This window comes from Haliotis cracherodii, unplaced genomic scaffold (assembly GCF_022045235.1).
Source record: "Haliotis cracherodii isolate W230 unplaced genomic scaffold, xgHalCrac1.p SCAF_13, whole genome shotgun sequence".
Lineage (NCBI taxonomy): Eukaryota > Metazoa > Mollusca > Gastropoda > Lepetellida > Haliotidae > Haliotis > Haliotis cracherodii.
Genome location: NW_027266268.1, coordinates 31073078 through 31087696, shown reverse-complemented (window position 1 = coordinate 31087696; position 14619 = coordinate 31073078). Strand labels below are relative to the sequence as shown.

Here is a 14619-nt window from a genome sequence, read left to right as displayed (position 1 = left end):
TGGTTGTATAATCACATCATCCCTATTCAAGTCTTATACTCTGGGATCCCAGCCTGGGGGAAAGACATGGTGCAATATTTGTCTGCACATCAGTTTTGATTTTGAAGATATCTACGACATCTCTGGTGCTATAAACACAATGGTGTGAGAGCTACCTTCACCTAAGAACCCACATAAATTATAGTACAGCACTTTATGGATTTCAGAAAATGTTAAGGCAACTGATTCATATAAGGTAGAGAATTTATGGGTGTCAACTTTTTAATTATGAAGACGTAGACATCCAGAAATTCTCTTCCTTATATGTATCACTTTTAAATGCCTTTCAAAGACTTAACTTATTCATATTTTGGGTTTGTGAAACATTTTAACATTGTTGAAGTGATGTTAACATTACATTGACACTGATCTATAAATAACTAGAGTTTCACGGACTGTAATCTCACTTCATAACAAGAGCCTTAGTAACAGGAGCCTTAGTAACAGGAGTCTTAGTAACCCGAGTCTTAGTTACTGGAGTCTTAGTAACACGAGCCTAAGAAACAGGAGCCTTAGTACCAGGAGTCTTAGTAACAGGAGCCTTAGTAACAGGAGTCTTAGTTAGAAGAGTCTTAGTAACAGGAGCCTTAGTAACAGGAGTCTTAGTTAGAAGAGTCTTAGTAACAGGAGTCTTAGTAACAGGAGTCTTAGTAACAGGCGTCTTAGTAACCACAGTCTTAGTAACACGAGCCTAAGAAACAGGAGCCTTAAGACCAGGAGTCTTAGTAACAAGAGCCTTAGTTACAGAAGTCTTAGTTACAAGTCTTAGTAACAGGAGTCTTAGTAACAGGAGTCTTAGTAACAGGCGTCTTAGTAACCAGAGTCTTAGTAACAAGAGCCTAAGAAACAGGAGCCTTAGTACCAGGAGTCTTAGTAACAGGAACCTTAGTAACAGGAGCGTTAGTAACAGGAGTCTTACTCTAAGTAACAGGAGCCTTAGTAACAGGAGTCAGTTCAAAAGTAACACATACTCCAAAACTAACAGTTGACCTCATAACGTATCAGGAAGTCTCAATGTATAATCATAATCATGTTGTGATGTGCAATATTAAAACATTTCACAGGATATTATATGTCTCTCATATCTTGCAACACGGACATCTTTCCAGGGAAACCGCTTTGATATATAAATCTTAAAATTTATGTACACCCTCGGGGCTGTGGCTGCATATTAATATCAACCTGATGATATCATATTTACGTAAGCCACACCTACACATGCATCTGATCTACACATGCCATGACGTAAAAATGGTGATAACAAAATTATCGAATTTAATATATTTCAGATTAGTGTTACAGCAAAGTTAATATAAAAATGTTATGAAAAGATATTAAGGAAAATAATTACTCATTTTGTCATGTTGTTGAAAACCTATATGATAAATGTTCCATGAAATATTATATTAGGCGTGAAGATTTAGCAGTGTTGGCATGAACCTGGATAAGGTAAAGGTGTGTGGAAAGCAGCTATCACAAACTGATAACAAGAGCTGTATGTTCCAGTGGAGATAGAAGGTATCAGAGAGCAGGAACAAGTATCCTTCTGATGGGGGCCTCACTTAACTTTCCTCATGTTGTTTGCAGCATTAGAAGTTGGCACTAGTCCTATAGTCCTTGTCAAACTGCCCAATAGTTAAGGTATCCTAAGGATTAGTAGAAATTTACCTTTAAGGGTTTTGCTACATGTTATCATTATAAGGACCAGTAGACTAAAACTGTTAGTTTCTACCACTGTTGTTAGTTTGTTTGTTGTTTAATGCCGCACTCAGCAATATTCCAGCAATATTGCAGCCTGTAAATAATCGAGTCTGAACAAGACAATACAGTGATTGACATCATGATCTCCGTATTTGGGATACGATGACAACCAAGCCAACGAGCCTGACAAGCCTGATCCTGTCAGTCGCCTCATGAGACAAGCATGGGTTGCTGAAGACCTATTCTATCTCGGATGTTCACAGGTTTTCTTTATGTAACACTCTTCATACATCTACACATATTTACACCACTATTGAACATCTGAAACCATAGAGAATCAACTCAGGACTGGACTCTGCAAACTGATGGAGCAGTGGAAATATAAGATCTGCTTAGTCAATGTATACTGTCTTTCAAGTCCTTGTAAACTGTATTACATTCTAACTGATCTTGAATTTAAAGGAATGAATCTAAAAAAAAAAAAAAATCTTACAAAATATTTACACATAATATCATTATGACTGTATAAGTCTGTCCAGTATTTCAAGGTAAGAGAAGAAGACGAAACAGGGAGGTTGTCTGTATAGAACATCTCTACCCAACTACAAAGATATTACAAACAATTATAAACACTTCAGATACTAAGCCACAAATATAAAAGATGGCAAGCTCGGGGAAAAGTGATTCAGCAAGGACAGAAATGGCGTATGGGTTGTTGCCACCATAGCTTCTTCTACTGTGCAGCGACCGCCTCCGTGGTCTAGAGGTAGAGCGTCCGCCCGGAGAGCGGAAGGTCCTGGGTTCGATCCCCGGCCGCGTCATACCAAAAGAGGTTAAAAGATGATACTTGTTGTTACCCTGTCTGGCTCTCAGCATTAAGGGGCTTAAACAAGGACTGGTCTGCTCGGAGTCAGTATACTGTGTCTGAGTGTGGTATTCATGTTAAACTGCGGCATGGTATCTCAGTGGGCTAGCACTATAAATCGGCATCAGTCCAGACTAGTACAAGCTGCCACACACACACACACACGTGCATGCACGTCACTATATAAGTGCAATAATCTTGGACGCGACATTAAACCCAATTTCATCTCACCTCACCTCTACTGTAGAGCAAGGTGAAATCAAAACTACTGGTACCAGAGATTTCTCAAATGTCCACAATCTCGTAGTTTGGTCATGTGATTATTAACTATGTCTTATCAAGAAATATCAAGTATACCACCTTCCCATCACTTGGCAGTCATGGTGAAAAAATGTGTACAAGATAGAACGAATAACTCGCATCAGGTGATTAAAAGTAAAACAAGTGAGTGAGTGAGTGAGTGAGTTGGGTTTAATGCCGCTTTTAACAGTATTCCAGTTATATCTTGGCGTGTCAGCTTTATGTGGGAGGAAAGACCAAAGTGATGCAGGTATCAGACGTTTACCACTTCGGTGAAACCCACGAGCACAGGTATGGTGCTGACAAACCTAGGAACATAATTGGGGCGAACCGGGATTCGAACACACAATCATCGGTAAAAGTAGAAAAAGGGTGTCAGTAGACTTGCACAAGTCTCTTAGGAAATCATTATCGGTTAAAATCATAATTCCAAGATTATACAAACATTAACAAGTTGTCCTTATAAAAGTCGGGCATCCTCACAGTCAGGTTAATCTAGCACTACCCTATTACAAGGATAGAATTACTAGACATCCATGGACACATCATTAGAATGTTATCAACAGTCGGAGCTGCCTACATTGATCTGCATATTGGCAGACACAATCTATTATATCCAACTTCTCATGTGACACCTACTGAAAAACACCTTCTTTACTGCTGCAGGCAATAAGCAAATCATCTTTTCAATAACCATTAATAATTTCTGACACAAAACACATTTCAATACTTCATTAACCTTCCGAACAGACATGACAGAGGTTCCGGATACTTTTCGATTAAAAATACATTTCTCTTAATCACACACAAAATCCTGATCACCTGTTGAAGAAATCAACATTCCCGAGTGTACAATTTCACAATTAGATCTAAATACAAGCCTTAACAATGAAAAAAAAAGTGGCTAATGCTTGAGATGCTGAAGTGTTTATCTGGGTATTGTCTGGGTAGTGTTGGAGATTGAATGTGACTGGCTGTTCAGGGCACAAGGAGATACACACCAACTCCCCCTCCCCTAATCACAGCCAGTATCAGCTCAGCTTTCTACCAGCTGTTCCGATTAAGACAACTAAGATAACCCCTCACTGTCAATATCCCAGATTTAATCCGATATCCAAAAATTACACCCTCCAAAAATTTACAGCCATCAAGAATGACAGAGGTTAGACTTCTTTTATCAAAGGAAAAGAAATGTCAGAAAGTTGGTTATATTTGTGTTAAGCTATGCAAGACTATTTGATATGATCTGCCCAGAAAATCGTTCCGGTGTGAAATCAAAATTGAGTAACTGTGACCAGTGTCGCCTGATCTTTGTCTTCCCTCACAAAGCATTGTGGGATAGCTTACAATGCATTGTGGGATTATTGCCTTGCTAGCTGGGTGGATCTGGCACTTCAAAGAGATGGTTTGCTTTGAACCATTTAGAACAAAAGCCGCTAAGAATTGCAAGGGCAAACAGATATGGAATTGCATGATGCCTTCAGCTAAACAGACAGTATCACTGATATGTTTGCAGATTACACATTCCCAAGTGCACTAGGAAGGTTCTCATGCAAAACCCCCCTGTCAGATGTGTTTAGGGCGTGTTTCTACAAGGTAATGATTATGCAGGGGGTAGTCAGGTGTGATGTTGGTAATGCTGGGACGCAGATGGGAGGAAGGAGGCATGTGGATGTTGCTGTGCTTCAACACAACTTGTCAAGTTTTTAAAGCCAGGAAAGTGACAAGTGTTATCAAAGGGACAGGACCACCAGTGAAGTGTTGGTACACCTTTCAGCCTCCATTCATTCAATAAGTACAGCAGGGTTCACATTGTTCATAAATAGCAGTGAAAATTGCCATAATGGATTATAGAAGATTGAACCATTGACTTCAAATTGACTTAGGTAATATATATCACAATAAGTAATAACCTTTTTCAAGGAACCCTCCTGGTAAATATCTTTATTGATAAATAAGATGTTTTATAACTATGTAAGTTTCTATATTTATATACACAATTGTGGAAAAATTATGTGTACAAATTTAATAATATCCTCAACACATTCAAAACAGTCTTGGCACATTAAGTGAAAGTTCTTTCTGCTACCATAATATTGTAAGCCACTTATGACTGATAAAGAACTTCACTCACTCACTTACATGTTCCGAAATGTTTCCATACTTTTCATAATACAGTCTCTATACCATGTATACCGCCTTTCTATTCAAAACTGAAGTACCGCTTTATATACATCTTTTGCTAAGAAAATAATCACAAAAATATATCAGACTGATTTGAATAGTTTCAAATCTCAATTGTTATTCAAGTCACAAATCTATGATCCAGTAACACAAACATCAGATCTCAAACACTAATCTTTACTCAGTCAACATGGAAAGGTCACACAACATGACCCCACTGAGTGGGGGTCACCTGACCGGTCATATATTTACCGGAACATGGAGACAGAAGTCAATTTGAATTCCCTAACCTCATCCTTGGCAAGCACCTGACTAATAGGATGCTTCTACACAATAGGTACTCATCAAATTCCAGCAATGGTTAAACAAGGACCCTCAAAGATTCATGAGGTGCTGCCAGAGGTCACTGTATGGTGATCATCACAACAGTCAGCTTGAAACGACTACAGCCTTTCTAAGCCGTCCCTCTGACCCTACTTAAAATACCCACCAGTGTCAGACCCTACTCAGCTTACCTACCAGCATCAGACTTACTTATTTTACCCACAATTTAGGGCTGGGACAAGTCCAAATTTACTACCCTAGTACCCATCCCCCTATTACCTGACCCTACCCGCTGTAGGTCTCAAGAGGTAGATACAAACCTTCCGATTGGGAAAAGTTTGACCATAGCTCTGGTAAAATGTGTTTAGATACATGTATGAGACGATCTGGTTTATACACTGAAGTCTTATTTTTATTCAAACATATAAAAGTCAGAAGGAATGGGCGTAATAGTCAGGAAGAACTGCGAACATTAGTGATTTGCAGTTTAAACATAGAGTTTTAGATAATTTTGGTCATTAAACAATATATCACGTGACTAACCACGAGTCTGGGTAGCCCTGTGGGTACCGAGTACCTGAGTACCCAAGTTACCTGTCCTGTCCCAGCCCTACCACAGTTTCAGACCTTACATAACTTATATCCACCAGTATTAGACCTTACCTAACATACTCTATCAGTGTCTTCTCCAGTGTTATCTATCACATCAAAACCACCAAAAAGATAAATCTTTGTTTTAACCTTATCTGAATTTGCACCTAAAAGTATGATAACATTTTGAAAATATACGCACTCAAAACCACCAATGATGCAAAAACATCTTCGTTTTTTAATAAACTTCATACTGGTAATAAGACAAAAATATTATCAAAGCATTGCCCTGACGCTGCATTGCAGGAATAGTAGGGAGGGCTTGTTGCACTATAACAGATACTCACTATCAGCATGGCAGCTGGCAGGTTTAACACAAGCCCCCTCAACTCTAAGTAGTTTGTACCTCCCAACAAAAACTGACCCTTTCTGCACATTTCTTAGAAGTGAAATGTCATATTTAAGGATTTGAAGATTTAACATTGTTAACTGCTAGTCATTTCCTTAATACCAACAGATTTCATAAATATCTTCCAAAAGCCTACAAAAGTTCAAGGAAGGAGTATGCCCTACTTAGCTCAGAGCCATGTTCTTAGGTTGACAATTTACAAGGGAGACAAAATGATTAGGACAGACTTTCTTATATTTGGTTTATGAAATAAAAAAAAACAGCCTGGTCTCACTGATTCTGATACTTTGATTGATAGTGGCAGAGCTCCAGATAAGCTTTTGGTATTGTGGGTATTTTACCCATGCATTTTAAAATCATTGGGAATCAGTAATTCTATCTGGGTATTCATATTTCCGTTACCCAGTTGTTTTTACACATGTGGGTATTTAAGTTAAATATTTAAAAACACTATTCATCTGGTCCCTGCAAACTGGTGTCGTGTGGGTTCGAGAGCTTTATAGGACTCAAAAATACCACGATACTTCCACAAGAAAGTGTGATGGCAAATGATCATGATGTAACTGTCATCGTGCAGTTTGGCAAGGTTGACGGAATGTCCATTTATAATTTCAAAATAAGTTGCTGACTTGCTAATCGAATACGCAGGGTTACTTCACAATATTTTGATGATACGCACAAGTTTTATTTTTGTAGCGTATCTGTAATGTTCGTTGCGTATTTGATAAGCTAGGATTATATTTTACTGCGTATTATACGCAGATACGCAGCTTATCTGGAGCTCTGTAGTGGGTAACTTGAACTTGACATCAGAGTGTTACATTTCTGCAGTTTTGCATGTTTCCTTTGTTTGTTAGTTTGTTTGTTGTTTAATGCCGCACTCAGCAATATTCCAGCTATATGATGGCAGTCTGTAAATAATCAAGGCATTACCAGACAATCCAGTGATTGACATCATGAGCATCGATCTACGCAATTGAGATTCGATGACATGGACCAACCAAGTCAGCGAGCCTGACTAACCCGTCCCGATAGTCGCCTCTTATAACAAGCATAGTCGCCTTTTACAGCAAGCATGGGTTCCTGAAGACCTATTCTACCCCAGATCCTCACGGGTCTCTGCAGTTTCTCCTTTCAAGTAATGGAAAAGGCACTCAAGACAGTGACTCATTTTCAGCATTTCAGTTTTAGAGATAATATTTATAGTTAAAATGATTTCAATGAAAGGGGAACAAAAACGCTTGCAATACTACCCCCATTTGTGTATATTTTTAAGGTCATTGGATCGAGAAACCAAATGTAAGGCATTACACATTTTTCTTTACTTATTCCTAGCATTTTATGAACTGGAACCACAAAGGTGATAAGGATCTATTTCATGGGGAGAGTTCCAAGTCATGAAGCTGAAAACTGTCTGTGGTTATTAGTAAAAAGTGTCTTGTTCCACAAAGAGATGTTAGCGTTATGAGTAAGTCAAACTTAAAGAATGTGAGTTACGACAGTTTAGCTCCAACATCACTTTGTGGAAGGAGAGCCCATTTATCATAATGCAGAGAGTTGTCCTGATGCTTACAATGGGGTAGCCTTGCTCCAAGGCTGTACTGAGCGATAAGTCCATGGATGTGTGGTAATTCTATCTTCCTAATAAGCAAGTCTACATATGTGGACAGCACACTAAGGCTTTAGTCTCTTGTAGGCATAATTTGTTATTTTCACAATCTAGAAATTAGGATTTGAACTAATAACTATTTTCTTGGAGACTTGTGCAAGTCTAACAATGGGGGTTTGAGGAAGGAGACAGTGTTGGTGACAAAGTAACGTATCAGGAGAAAACATACAAAAAAACAGAGCAAAACTCTTAGCCTTTGATTGTATTGTCATGAAAAGCCAACTGGTTAGATAGATGGTTCATTGATTGTCATGAAAGCTAACTGGCAACAGCTAATGACTCAGTGATTACTGTGTATTCAGGTTCATGTTGTAAGCTAGCCTAGACATCATTCCATGACTGTGTTTCCCATGCACCACATTACCCCTGATACATCCACCCACAGGCTGTACTTAGTGTCGAAGTCTGAAGACAACCCGAACAGTTCAATATACACCTACTCAGGACACGTTTCCTTTGCCAACACAAGCAGCTGAGAGGAAGGGTGGGACTACAAAGGGCACAAATCTGTAATTATCAACAATCATATAAAAGTATTTGGTATATAATACAGTTTTTCCCATCAATAAATGTAACTTCAGCAAAATTCACATGACCTCTGAACGTTTTCATTTAACCTAAGAGTAAAACTGACTTACATGCGCCATATACTTAATTTGTTGGGGTAATTATGGCTATTCTAGAAGTTCATGTGGCTGAATATGATTTATGCATTCTCAAAACATTTATTTTAAATCTACAACATTACAAATAATTAGTTTTTCTTCAAGTAAAGAAGTGTTCTATTACACACATATTTCTATTACTAATTAGTGTGATACCCCTGTCTTCATCAAATGCTTCTAGCTATTTCCTTGCTAATTAATTTCTTTGTCTAGTTTCCTGTACCTATCTCAACTGTTACTACCGTATTCGACGTAATAAGCGCCCCGCTCTTATGAGCGCCCACGGCAATATTTGCTAATATATTGGCTAGTGAACAATCCAAATTAGTATCCCTTAGGATTGATCAATGTACACAAGACTCATTTATTCGCGCATAATATGCACTCGTGTATTATATACACCCTTAATTATGGGCAATTAAATTCTGGAAAAATATATCTGTCGTACATGAACATTTCAGGCTGTCAGCATAAACCACAAAATTTATCTTTCAGCTCTGTTTTTTTTCACCAAAATAATATTCTAATAAGAGCCCCCTATTTCTAATTTTGAGAGCGCCCTGGGCGCTTATTACGTCGAATACGATATGTTTAATTACAGAGTCACGGTGAGCCGTGTCCTTGTATGTGCCACTGTGGAATCTGAACAGTACATCGACTAGGGACATATTTCATTAGCCAGAGGACAAGGATGGACCATATTTGAAGACAGTCATCGAGTTCTATGAAAAAGCTGAAAGACATAAGGTGCACATGGCCAAAAAAACATAACAGAATTCTCTTTCTGCTGCATGTACATGTCAGCAGCTGCCATCTTGATAAAAAGTAGCTCACAAAACGTTTAATTGGGTTATGTTGTATGTTCTGTGGCATAACACTGTTCCCCTGAGGTTAACATTGCTATGTACAGTGACACTGCAGCCCTTATACATTAATAAAAAGATTGTGTGTTTCCATCACATAAGGAAAGTGTGTATGTTGGAGTTAGTGTTTTGGATATTATTCGGCTGTGTAAAATGGCCTGCTGGATGCGAGAGAACACTGCCTATTTGCTACTTTATAACCTGCCACAAATAAGCATTATGATTTATACATCAATGACCAGAAGATGCATGCAAACCACATTCATGTACTGTATCACTAGATGCTAATTACTCTGAGTGAATAATTAATTTATAACATCTGATAAAAATCATTCACAGTCTGTAACCTAAGCCACTTGCCTTAGCCTGAATTATAGTAACTCTTAACTGTTTTAATGATAACTGATCCAGCGTTAGAATTTGGCACTAGTCCTGTAGCCCTTGCCAAACTGCCCAATAGTTATGGTATCATAAGGACAAGTAGAAATGTGCAACTTTTAAGGGGTTTGCTTTATGTTATCATTATAAGGACAAAGGGGGCGGTCGGGTAGCCTGGTGGTTAAAGCGTTCGCTCGTCACGCCGAAGATCCGGGTTCGATTCCCAACATGGGTACAATGTGTGAAGCCCATTTCTGGTGTCCCCCGCCGTGATATTGCTGGAATATTGCTAAAAGCGGCGTAAAACCATACTCACTCACTCACTCACTATAAGGACAAAGTGGACTAAAAATGTTAGTTTTTACCACTGTACACGTAATGGTCCAAAGCCACTAAGCAATGTCCATCTGATGTCCTTCATCCTAAGGAAATTTGCCCTTTTTAAGATATAGTCTCTGGCCACTACCTACCTACCATATTAACACAACAATGGAAAGTCTATCAGAAGTAAATCCACATACAGTCACCACTGCTGTGTTCAACTTTTGGTTGTTTTATTGTAAAAGCTTGGTCCCTGCATATTCATTCTTTATTCATCATTTTCGGATGTGTCGAACCTCGGCTAACTCGAAGTATTTACGTAGGTCCCTTCAACTTCGACACAACAGTGTTGGACTGTACATGTTATAGTAAAAACACTTCATACACGTTATACAGAAATAGAATTCAAAAAGTCCCACAAAACCCAAACAAATAAAAAACATTAAGCTTCAATATAACATAAAAAAAATAGTGCGATTAACATTAAAATATATTTTATGGGTTTTTCAAACTATTCATTGCTAGCTGGTTTGCAAAAATCTGTAAACCATAAGGTAACAAATCGTGGCCTTAAGGCTGATCAGCTGTTCTTTAAGTTGGTAATTTGTACTAAATCAGGATATTACACAGGATCAGAATCATAATTGTTATGGACTTGATATGAAAGTCAATAATATTGTACAGTCCAGCAGAATAACACAGGGTCAGTCTGGTACTTGAGCTATGCCCCTTTATTCACAACTCACAAGCCTTGACACTTTCCCTGATTGTAGAAACCACATCAGACATGACTATGAGGGAAGCCAGTCTGTCTTACAGACCCTGATGCAAGCCCATGCAAGTCTATAGTGTTTGGCAAGTCTAGATCACTGCAGTATCAGTATCAGTGAAAATGAAGAGAGTCACTGGGCTCCTTTTTATTATATTTTTATTAAGATAACTGAACAACTGTTTTTATGTACGATATGTTCATTTCAGAGACTAGATTTTAGTCTAGAGGGAAGCCAGTTCTGTTTGTCAAACGTCCCATAGGCATGAACTTGATATCATTAAAACATGTTTATTCCAATCCTCCCAAGACATAAATACAACCTCCTTTGAGCGTGTCATAACAACGGGAGGGGTATTTTCATAAACCTAAGTTAAGTGTATGTTTTTATACTTCCATCATGTGAGCGATCACTATTAACGGAAACGGTTGCTTAATTCTCAGAAAGAAATAGTTTGTTAGGGATATTACTCATAAGAGATGTATGGTGAACATTTCCGTGAGAGCATTTGACAAGCATTTAATTCTCACAAGTAGTTGGCAAGAAATTATTCATCATTATATTGTATTAGACCGGATATGATATAATTATCCTCGTATACCTGTCTACCATATGATTTATGTACCATAAATGGCAAAACTTCTGATGCATTATTTGAAGACACATCTTTCCATTTCTTTACATAGCTATTTCCTTCTGTTTACTCTTAATTGATTTGTAAAAACAAATAGCTGCCTGACCGCTATCCCAAAGCTAGTAACATTTCTGCTGAGATAGGCGAGCCTTTTTTTTCAGGACTTACGATAGTTATTTTCTCAAGCATGATCTTATAAATGCATGTCTACAACTTTCAAGATAGGCTAGTAACATTTATCATGTTAATGAATATGGCCTGTTGGGGAGTACAAGATAATTAAGACAACGGTCAATTAAGTCGCCTCTTATGACCAGCATAGGTTGCTGGGGACCTATTCTAATCTATAAACCCTATGCATGTCTTCATTAATTGATATGTTAGTGCTGCAACTGTGATATAATAAAGCATCATTCAAACCTCACTAAAACTTTGTTTCTCAACTTTACTCATAAACAAAGTGAATGTACAACATAAACTTGATATCTCTGTGTTATCAAAACTGCAGGGCACTCAAGATCCTGTGTAAATTGGTCAAGGGCTGCAATTAACAGCAGAATCGAGTGTTCACATGATCCCTGTACATTAATGCAGTGTTGAAGTCTAACTGCTTGAACTTCAAGAGACCACTGAAGTTTCAGGGCAGGGTCTTCAGAGTACAAAGTCATAAACAACCAGAATCAGCAGACAGGCACTGGACATAAAGAGAGCCACACCACATAAACTTTGACAACCCAATTTGAGCTGATCTTTGACTCAACTCCATCTTATCATGTTGAATGTTCAGAAAACAGACATTCACTGCAGACCAGTGTGTATAAACTGAACTACAAAACTCACAGCTACAACAAAACTCAAACTTTGAAATGGACAATAAACTGAAACAAGAACATGTAACCAAGACAGACGATGCAGTTACACTGAAACAATGTTTACATAGTTTATGAATGCCATTTCTGCTCTTATCTAAATATTTGCACAGCATTCCAGACTGGTCATATTCATAGCAAATGTCTTTTGAACAAATAAAAGAAAAAAATACTTTGACTGTGACAGTGAACGAACAATGATAAATGTCATATTCTCTGTCTAGTAATGCAAGGTATGGGACAGTCAGATAATACATAAGCAGTCTGAGACCACTAGTCCGTAGCAGGGATAAACACAGGCCTGTCTATAATCAGTCAAAGAGGACTCTCTCTTATCATTTTGTGAGGTCCAAGGCATAAACATGGAGTTACAGGCTGGTAGCATGCTGCACGCTTCACTTAAATTACCGTGAAGATCCGGGGTAGAATAGGTCTTCAGCAACCCATGCTTGCCGTAAAAGGCGACTATGCTTGTCGTAAAAGGCTACTGATGGGATCGGGTGGTCAGGCTCGCTGACTTGGTTGATGCATGTCATCGATCCAAATTGCGTGGATCGATGCTCATGATATCAGTCACTGGGTTGTCTGGTCCAGACTCGATTATATACAGACCGCCGTCATATAGATGAAATGTTGCTGAGTGCGGCGTTAAAGAACAAACCAACCAACCAAATCACTTGAATTCCAAACTTTTACTCATGTCATATCATTGCATATGCTCAGAGACCATTAGCTTATAACCAATTGGGATTTCAATGTAAGATTGAAAGTCAACCAAAGACACACAAAGCATTTCTTACTGAATGAATAACATAACTTATGATATGTTCTCCAGAAGATCTGCCCTCGTTAATTCATAACCTGTCGTTACACAGTTCCTATAAATGCTGTCAATTACCCCCTTTATTTACTGTATTCTGTTACGTTAGTCTTACTACATGTACTTTTTCTGTAAAACATGCTATATCTGTAGTGTTGATTAGTACCCTGCCCCCTGACGGTGTTCTGTACAATAAATATCTTAAGGAAGAAGATAAGATCGAGACCAGTAAGAAAGGAACAGAGACATTTCTTTGTGGACTTCCATTTTTACCATCAAGTAGACGGTATCTTTGTGGGAGATAATTTTAGGAACTTGTTGATTTCTTACCTAGAACATGCAGTAAAACCCTGCCAAAGTCTGAGCTTAGTGAAAATTAATTTCGTCTAGTAAGTTCACATAATAATCCACATACGTTAAGACCATATTCTACTGAAGAAATCTACAAAAATCTACAAAAGTAAATTCAGATTTCACTTAGTCTAGTTATGACAATGTCCTTGTCAGCTAATACTCAACTTCTAGTAATACACATATATGTTCCTACTGTATCTTAGATGTTAAAATGTCAAAAAATGTCAAACTGGAGCTAAAACATCATGCTTTTTTCAAAAAGTTACCATTCCATTTCAGACCGTTTATTCAGTAATTTAGGCATCAAGGCCCATAGTACAATGCAGATTGGATATTAACATATGTCACGTGATGTACATGATTAGATTTTAAATCAAGTTACAAATTTCTCATTACAAGGACATGTTTTAAAAATACGGAAATCAAGTTACAAATTTCTCATTAAAAGGACATGTTTTAAAAATACGGAAATCAAGTTACAAATTTCTCATTACAAAGACATGTTTTAAAAATACGGAAATCAAGTTACAAATTTCTCATTAAAAGGACATGTTTTAAAAATACGGAAATCAAGTTACAAATTTCTCATTATAAAGACATGTTTTAAAAATACGGAAATCAAGTTACAAATTTCTCATTAAAAGGACATGTTTTAAAAATACGGAAATCAAGTTACAAATTTCTCATTAAAAGGACATGTTTTAAAAATACGGAAATCAAGTTACAAATTTCTCATTAAAAGGACATGTTTTAAAAATACGGAAATCAAGTTACAAATTTCTCATTAAAAGGACATGTTTTAAAAATACGGAAATCAAGTTACAAATTTCTCATTAAAAGGACATGTTTTAAAAATACGGAAA

General features: G+C 37.6%; 1 protein-coding gene across 1 annotated transcript in view; it reads right to left on the bottom strand.

Annotated features, from left to right (window-relative positions):
• The window catches only part of LOC139459836 (heparan sulfate 2-O-sulfotransferase 1-like), a 216436-nt gene that overhangs the window by 185235 nt on the left and 16582 nt on the right, over positions 1–14619 (bottom strand). The window lies entirely within an intron of this gene.